This window comes from Acanthopagrus latus, chromosome 5 (genome assembly GCF_904848185.1).
Source record: "Acanthopagrus latus isolate v.2019 chromosome 5, fAcaLat1.1, whole genome shotgun sequence".
Taxonomy (NCBI): domain Eukaryota; kingdom Metazoa; phylum Chordata; class Actinopteri; order Spariformes; family Sparidae; genus Acanthopagrus; species Acanthopagrus latus.
In genome coordinates, this window is record NC_051043.1 from 18,098,782 (window position 1) to 18,107,198 (window position 8,417).

Consider the following 8,417-nt stretch of genomic DNA (forward strand, 5'->3'; position numbering starts at 1 on the left):
ATGACTTTCAGACATGGTAAGGTAAGCAATGCCACTTTTATAGAATTGCTTATTTTAGTTTACAATGGAAAATTAAAGTCTACATTAAACAAACGTTAAGAATTGTATCAGATTGCATCATATCGTATTGCCTCTCCTCGCCTCGCCTCGCATCGCATCACATCGCCTTGCCTCGCATCGCATCGAAGTGCACCAAATCATTCCATTTTTAAAATGTATCATCCCTGAATTGTATCGTAGCCCATGTATCTAGATATGTTTCGAATTTTCTTATGAGGGAGAGATGCACACCCCTGGTAAATATATTGATCAGAGCCACCTTGATTTGTAGGTCCTAGAAGTGATGGTAAGGGTATTTTCAAATCAATGACATCCAGGCTTGCTGTTTTTCGTTATGACCATTAACAGGCAATATATATGAAAGTCCTTGCAGTTAGTGTTGGTTAACTGCCAAAGTAACAGGGTCCTTATAAGTCATTTGTGAGATTCATATTAACATTATGTGTTAATAAGACAATGTAAGTGTCTTTACAATAGACTCATGAATATGTTTATATGGCTTATATAGCAATTGTTTTGTATTGTTGTAAATAAGTTAGTATGTGTATAACTAAGGATTTAGTAACCCAGTTGTTTCCACTTTAGATCCTGTAGCTGCAAAACACATCTGTTAAAGGTGCAATATGTCGTTTGTATAAGATTTTTAGTTGAAAATGTTTCAAAATAACTAAAACTACTAACAGAATGTGAGAAAAGAGCAATTTTGACACAAAGCCATGATATCTATATATTGTGGTGTTGGGATTAACATGCAAACGTCAGTTAGCCCAGGCCTGTCCGGTCCGAAGCGCATGTTCTAGCAGTGTAAATACCAACACATCCCTGATGTTCTGAGCTCTGGATCACTAGCTGCATGGCTAACAGAGCTAACTAGCTGACAGCAGCCACAACTTGCAGCAGTTACCGGTTACTGTGGTGATATGCTGCCCCCTATTTGTTTGGAGTATGAATTTGACAGCTGGCTGTTAAATTACAGTCCTAAAACATAATAATGTTAAGTATTCTATAAAGACTTAAAGTGGATTTAGTACCAATGATTCATTTAATCCTAATGTAGAGCTTAATCTAATGATAAACCTGTGCCCTGCATAGTTCAGAATTTAGTCAAGAAAAGGTTTTTCCGAGGACATATTTGTTTAGCTTTCATCTTTGTTTTATGATATCCTAACGTAGTTTAGCACACCAAAACATCAGGTGCACATACAATGCGACAACATCACAGACTTCCAGTTTCTTTCTTTTTTTCTTACTTTCATTCTTTCTCACCATGTCGGAGTTGCATGAGAAGCCATGTTTAATTCCATTGTGTACTCATGCTGTGCATGAAATCAGACCTCATGACAGCACAGCACATTTGCACTGTGTTAACACCCTGGAAGAGGAAAACATCTCTCCCCTCCAAGTTTGTTCCTGTGTTGTGAAATGGCAAGTACGTCAGGTCACCACAAGAGGGCTCTCACGCCTGCATGCACACTCTCTGGCAGTTTGGCGGGCAAAGTGTACTTCCAAATCCTAGCCACAGACAATTATGTTTCCAACAAAAATAAACCATTCCTGCCTGGAATGCTGAAGAGAAACCATCTCCCTGTCTCTATCTTTTCCAGACACGGACGTCTGCAGCTCAGAGTCCTGCGCTTGCTGTGTTTGAGATTATGTGTGAAATGGCAGTAAAACAGTTCCCTTTTTAAAAGGGTTTCCTCCCCTTTGGCAGCCATCATAAATCTGCAGACTCGAACACTTCTGCCTTACTTTGGCATGTTTGTGTAACGTACAATGCACCGTATGTTCGCCTCTACAGAGCTTAAAAAACTCGATTTGGAGAAAGACGGGAGAAAGCACAATGAGCAGTGGGGGTGGGGTGATCTCGCTGTGGCTGACTCCTCTGTCTATACGTGTGGATGCATACCATATGTGTTCACAGTTACGAATTCAGCTTACATGACATAGTGCGTGCCAAAAAGGGGGATGTTGTTATTAGTAATCTGCTGACAAAGGGGAAAACGGAGTCGTTTATAACCGGGACAGAGAAGTAGATGATGAGGATGTTTACAAAATTTTTAGAAACTGAGCAACTTTTTCCAGTCGGAGTTTAGCAAAATGCAACACTTGCAGCTGGCAAAAGATCAAAAGCTGAAACACCTCACTGTAATCCTGCCTCCCTCAGAGAGCTTCTCATAAAGACACACACACTTCCTGTTTCTCCAAAGCACCGGATGCTGCCGACTGGCCAGCGGGATGCTGAAGTTTGTGTTGTCTGCTCTCTTTAGATGTGTGGCTCCAGTGTCTGTTTCTCTGTGACGGGAATGTATTTGTATATTTAAGGAGATGAATAAAAAAATATGATTTTGAGCGCAAACAGTTGCATCAGTGTGTGTGTTATCTGTCTGGAGCCTCGGGGCAACTCGGAGGGGGGGAAGCCTGGTGCCTGTGTGCATGCTGAGCTCGGGTCTGGCCATAAAGAAGAGAGGCAGGGCTGAAAGAAGTGAAGGCCATGCGGAGGGCTTCATTCAATAAGAACACAATGCTAATGAGTGTGCTGCGCTGCACACTGTACAGTGAGTGGACATAACCTTGTGGAGGTTCAAAACTACTTCCCCTACTTGTGTTTGCCCAGCACAAAACAACAAGTCCCAGTGTTTTTCTTTGTGTTATTATCTCACATAGAGCTTCTACACAGAAAGACAAACTGTTTTTTTATGTTAATTTGCAGCATTTTACTGTCATGATTCGTCTCTCTCTTGGCTGCGACTCTGGTAATGAGTCCTAATGGAGTGAGACGTCTGTGCGTGACAGCAACTGTAAGCAAATTTACAGCTCCGGAGTAAGTGAGAACGTCACCCAGTTTGATTTAGCCTTGTGGTCGGCTTGAACCTACGACCTAAAATAAGTGGCTCCAATTTTCCCCACGCAGGGAGGCCGCAGAAAGCTGCCCGACGCTGCCGGCCTTGGCAGACGATGTGTGTTGCACAGGCATGGATGACGAGGGCGGCTCGCTGCCAGTGACCTTGTTTTGCAGTGTCTTTGTAATGTTGATGGTGAAGGTGAGAGACTGCTGCTGCTTTTTTCAGCATTAGGGCCTATTTAGTCAGATTTTTTGGAATGGTATTTAATACAGTACTCGACATCTCTCCTTGGTGGTAGGGCGTAACTGGCTTAATTTATTCCCGTATAATGCTGAAGTGCAATTTCAAAAATCCTACATCAAGCACAGGAGACTCGATGGTTTGAATATTTGAATTTTATGCCACTTTATAATTCTCCAATACTTCATATTTAAAGGTCACATTTTATACTCATTTTCAGGTTCATCATTTTATCTTGGGTCTCTACCAGAAAAGATTTGTGTTCTTCACGGTATCCCCCTTCTGTCTGAAACACTTATTGTCTTTTTCGTGTCTTTTTATGGCCGCCCCCTCCTGAACACCCAGTCTCCTCTGATTAAAGGCGAGACTACTGACGAGGTGTTTCAGGAGCCATGTTTTCTGTGGGAGAGAAGAGCTTCTGTTGGTGTGGACTTTGACCTTTGTAACTTTCAAGATCTTTAACATGCACAAGAACCTACAGTGTACAAAACACTGAATTAAAGGGAAATTAAATAAAAAGCTTAAAAGGTCTCCTTCGAGGATTATATTATAACTCCACTGCATCCATTTGACTGCTGCAGTCATGACATACTGTGCAGATTAATGTTTTACATGCAAACAAATCTTAATGTATTAATATCAGTTACCCAAAATAAAGCAAGCTATAGCTAAAAGTACCTACTCTTTGACCAGCTACAGCAACTTATTTTCAGTGCATTTTTCTAGTGAAACCTCTGGACATTTACATTGTGCTTTTACATGCAGAAATGACTGTGGAAAATGTACTTCCAGCCAAGAGTTAGATGAGAAAATTGATATGAACTGGACGTTACTGCCCTGGTTTGAAAAAGTCCTGAATATTAACCCATGTAAAACTGAATTTTTACACTTTCTATCAATCAAAAAAGGAGATGTAACTTGTCTATTTGTGAGTTGTGGATGTGCTGATGGGCATAGAGTGAGCCAGGCTAGCTGTTTCCCTGTGTTTCGGGTGTTTATGCTAAGCTAACAGGCTGCTGGCTCCAATCTGATATTTATCGGATGTGAAAATGGTATCTTGCTTATCTACACCCAGGCAAGAGAGAGGACAGGTTGAACTCTTCCTTTGGGTAAAAGATCTGAATACTCAATTCACCATCCCAGTAATCAGACCTAAACTGTTTTGTTGTCTATTTGCTGTTTGAAATCTCAACATCTCTTGAACTAAAGGCAATTCTTCGGGGTACTTGGCATGTGAGTGGTTTTTATATAGACTTCAGGATGCCTTTCATTAAGATAGTATTATGATGCAATTTGCATCCATGCGGCTGAGAGGATAAAGCTTTTACATTGTTGTTTTAAACACCATCTGGCTCATTGGAAAGGATGATGAAAGACTGATGAAAGGCTGGCTGCAGCAACAATGATAATGACCACTTCTGGACAGATAAAAAAAAAAAAAAAACAACAAAACAAACCTGCAGAAACTGATTGATATACAATTCTAATACAAAGACCCGAGTTAACAGCGTCCATTTTTGAGTTGCTATAATTAAAAAATATACTGTAAGTAAGTTTTGACAATTCTTGGACGTGACTGATGTGACTGAACAACTGCTTGTGCTTTTCTGGGCGGCCCGTTGACCGCTGAGAGTCCCCGATCTGGGCTGGGCTGCTTTCGTGACACATAGCTGTCAAAGAGTCCTTGAGCAATTTGTGGTTTCTTCGCACTCACACAGCGTACTCTCTTGTTGCTCACCTCTGACCTCTCCAGAAGGAGGCGAGTCATGAGAGAATTCCCCCGTGGAGGTCAAAAGTCTCACACTACTGCGGCAACAACAAACACAAACCCCTCGCCTTCTGTGGACACACGCCAGAGCCGCAGCGGTGTTTATGATTAAGCAAACACATTGTCAAGAATACAGCAGTGACAGCTTGGTGTTTTCGGCGCCGTATGTAGGTCGAGGAGGAACAATTCAACTGACAAAAATTCCAGTGTTTACATTTTTTGGGCGTCATCAGGGCGGATGTGAGGTGGGAAGGGGGCCCGAAGGCGGGCGGAGGGGTCCAGCTCTGATGGATGTCCAGTTTTCTGGCCACATCAGACGAGCCCGGGGGCAAGCAGACAGCAACTCGCTGCTCGCCTCCCTCTAATCTGTGCCTGGGTAAATCAGAAACACATGGCTCCCCATAATGGCTCCAGTGTTGTCCTGCGAGGCAGAGCGGGGCTGTGAGGGTTGCGTACACACCAGCGCGCACACACACACACACAGCCACGATGACGGTAAATACACAGCTAACACTTCCCTTCACATGCCAGTGCACTGTGACCACATGCAGTAAATACATCCTGGCATCCATGTGCAAGCAAAGGCGACTTCTCCGGCTTAGCTATCAAAGTGTGTCCGACCAAGCAGCCCGTGGGGAAGAAGGGTGTGAATAATCCCCGACCTGGCCTCGGAGTCGTGATCGAGAAAATCAGTTGGAAAAAGGAGGAAATGTTCCTGCAGGCAAAGACGAGTATAACTCTGCATCGACGTGTGTTTGACTGGTTTCGGAGGAAGACTGAGAAAAAAGAAATTGGAGTGAAAGTCGGTTGTTTTCTCGAACAACCAAGCTGTTGTAAGCTACAGTTTGTCAGTCGCAGACTGATTGTGGGACAGTTGGGGTTCAGTGCATAAAAACATAAGCCATCTGCTTATTTTCCTTGGGCTTGGGCAGACACATCTCAGGTCTTGTGATCATTTTCCGTCCCAATATCTGGAATCAGACAGCAGCTTTCTCTCTCTTTTCTCTGCTCTCTGTTGGAGTGAATGAGAAGCAGTAATGGAAAAAAAAAAAAAAAAAAAAAAAACTTTGGGTCAGCCTGTGGAATTATTTGAAAGCTGAAACCTCAAGCCACATTATGAAGTCTCGAGTCCCACTTTACTGCACAGATAGCGGATTGACGGGCGTGTGAGGGAATAAAGGACGTGGGTGGGGTGGGGCGGGGGGGGGGGGGGCGGAGTGAATGAGGGAGAGGGAAAATAGGCTATGGAGGGGGAAAAAACATGAGAGAAGGAGAGAGGGGTTTTAAAAGAAAGAAAGAGGAAGAGGGGGGAAAAGAGGAAGAGAGAGAAAAGAGCATCTGACTGATCTGCTTTCTATTAGCCATCCAAATCTTCTCCCCTGATACACTCGTTCCGCAGAATTATGCTGACAAAGGGGGAAAAATCCAGGGCAATTTGAAGTCCCAGACAACTGTTTGCACACCCCTCCATGTGAAAGAAAAAGGGCTGGGGGGAAAAAAGAGAAAGAAAAGTCTCCATCTGGATTGAGAGAGTAACTGTGGCTTAATTACATTTCTGGCTATTCATATTCATTCGTATTTCCACATTAGCAGTTCTTGTCAAGACAAAAACTGGTGTGTGTGTGTGTGTGTGTGTGTGTGTGTGTGTGTGTGTCTTCCATGAGCAAAAATCACGATGCATCAGTCCGCCTTATAGTAGCGTGAGATGTCACGGATGCAGCAAAGTGGGTTGAAGTAAAGTAAATAGTAGTTTTCCGTCTCATAGGCTGACTTGAAGCAGAATACTGAGACTGAGACTTTTCTGACCCAGATTCAGCACTTCAACAGCTTGTCTGAGTGTCTAATTGGGAGGTCGGCGCGCTGTGCAGTTGCTCTTAATTTCTGCATCAAGAGCGGACCCTTTCCTCGCTCGGTGCCACTGCAGAAAGGGAGTTTCAGGGCCTATTATAATGACAGTCTTAAATCGCAGAGTGAGTAGATGTCATTGGAAATCTATAAACACACATCCCGGCGCTGGCCCTGTTTCTCCCTCCCCATCCCGGTTGCGAGCTGACCTCAGTTCTCAGCGGTTTTGGCTCGAGAAAAGCAACCAGCTCCGTTTCCAGTAAATGTCATTTCATAGTTACTGCATTTCCACGGGGCTGAGAAACAACATTTAACGTGTAAGAAGGACTGCAATTAGACAGAGTTTCTCGCAGACAGCGCGTCGACAGGGATAAGAGACGAAACAGCATTCTCAAATCTCCTCTGGCCACGTCTGATGCAACAAATCCACCGGGGATGTGAGTGCATTTTTTAGGGAAATCTCGCCGCAACAGACACATTTACTGCAGCCTGAACGCGGGAATAAAAGCGACTTTTTCCATTGTCGACGTCAAAAAAGCTCGGACTCTCTGCTACAGTGAGGTTTTTTCAAGACATAATGAACACTGCAAATACTTCAACAATAGGATTTTCAAAACAAATAAGGGGATTTGCACAGAAAATATCTTTGTGTGGCCACTCGCAATCTTGCCTTTGTTTCTTGAGCACACGCATGCTAATACAAGTTGCTTTCCACTGTAGGCCTCTTACACAATTTCAGCTTGAATAAAGCTTAATCCGTTATCCTGGACTTCCATGGGCACCGAAAGAACCGCTCTCGACAGAGTCCACGGTCGAATTAATATTTTCAGCCCCTTTTAAGTGTAACTCGACTCCACTTTCTTTCTGCTTTGCATTGCAGAAAATATTTGTCTTTTTCCCCCTCACTCATAAATTTCTTTCTTCCTCTCCTTGCAGGGACTGAAATGGCTACCAGATGTGGTTCCAATCTGTTCCCGTTGCCGTGGAAACACAGAGACTGGAATAGGTTTTCTGAGTCCAGGGCTTTTGGCTGACTCATAGTGCCTGAGTCTTAAAGCCTCGCCGTTTTCTATAGACTTGGCACACTGTGGACGCCCAAGCTCCAAGTCATGTTTAGACTGGCAGTCGACATGTCACTGAACCCCCTTCCCACACTCCTAACCCTGACTTTTTGACCAAGCGTTGCGTTATCCTGCATAGTCGCTCCTTTGTATTCGCTTGTGTTGCAGCGCCAAAGCGAATTTATGTTTCACGCGTCAACCTTCAATACCAAGTCAATAAAACAAGCAAAATATTACTTTTAGCTAACTGCAGAGGGAATATGAAAAAAGGCCAGGTTCCATAGTCGTACACAGGCCTCTCCCACTTAAATTCATTAAAAAGCAACAGGCACAGAAATCCATCACGAGTCACACATATGGTCAATCAACACAGTTTATCCACAAATGCTGCACAGCGGTGACACGCAGCGCACATTTCCAGGCTGTGACTTCACCACAACATGTCATGGATGAGAAGTCAGAGAACATGTGTTGGTATGCTCAGCTGAGCGTCTTCTCCATCTGCAGGCTGAGGATGGGCAGATGGAGACAGTTGTATCAACATTCCTCTCCATCCTGGCGATGAATCAGACTTTGAGCCATTGTCACATGAAAAATGGG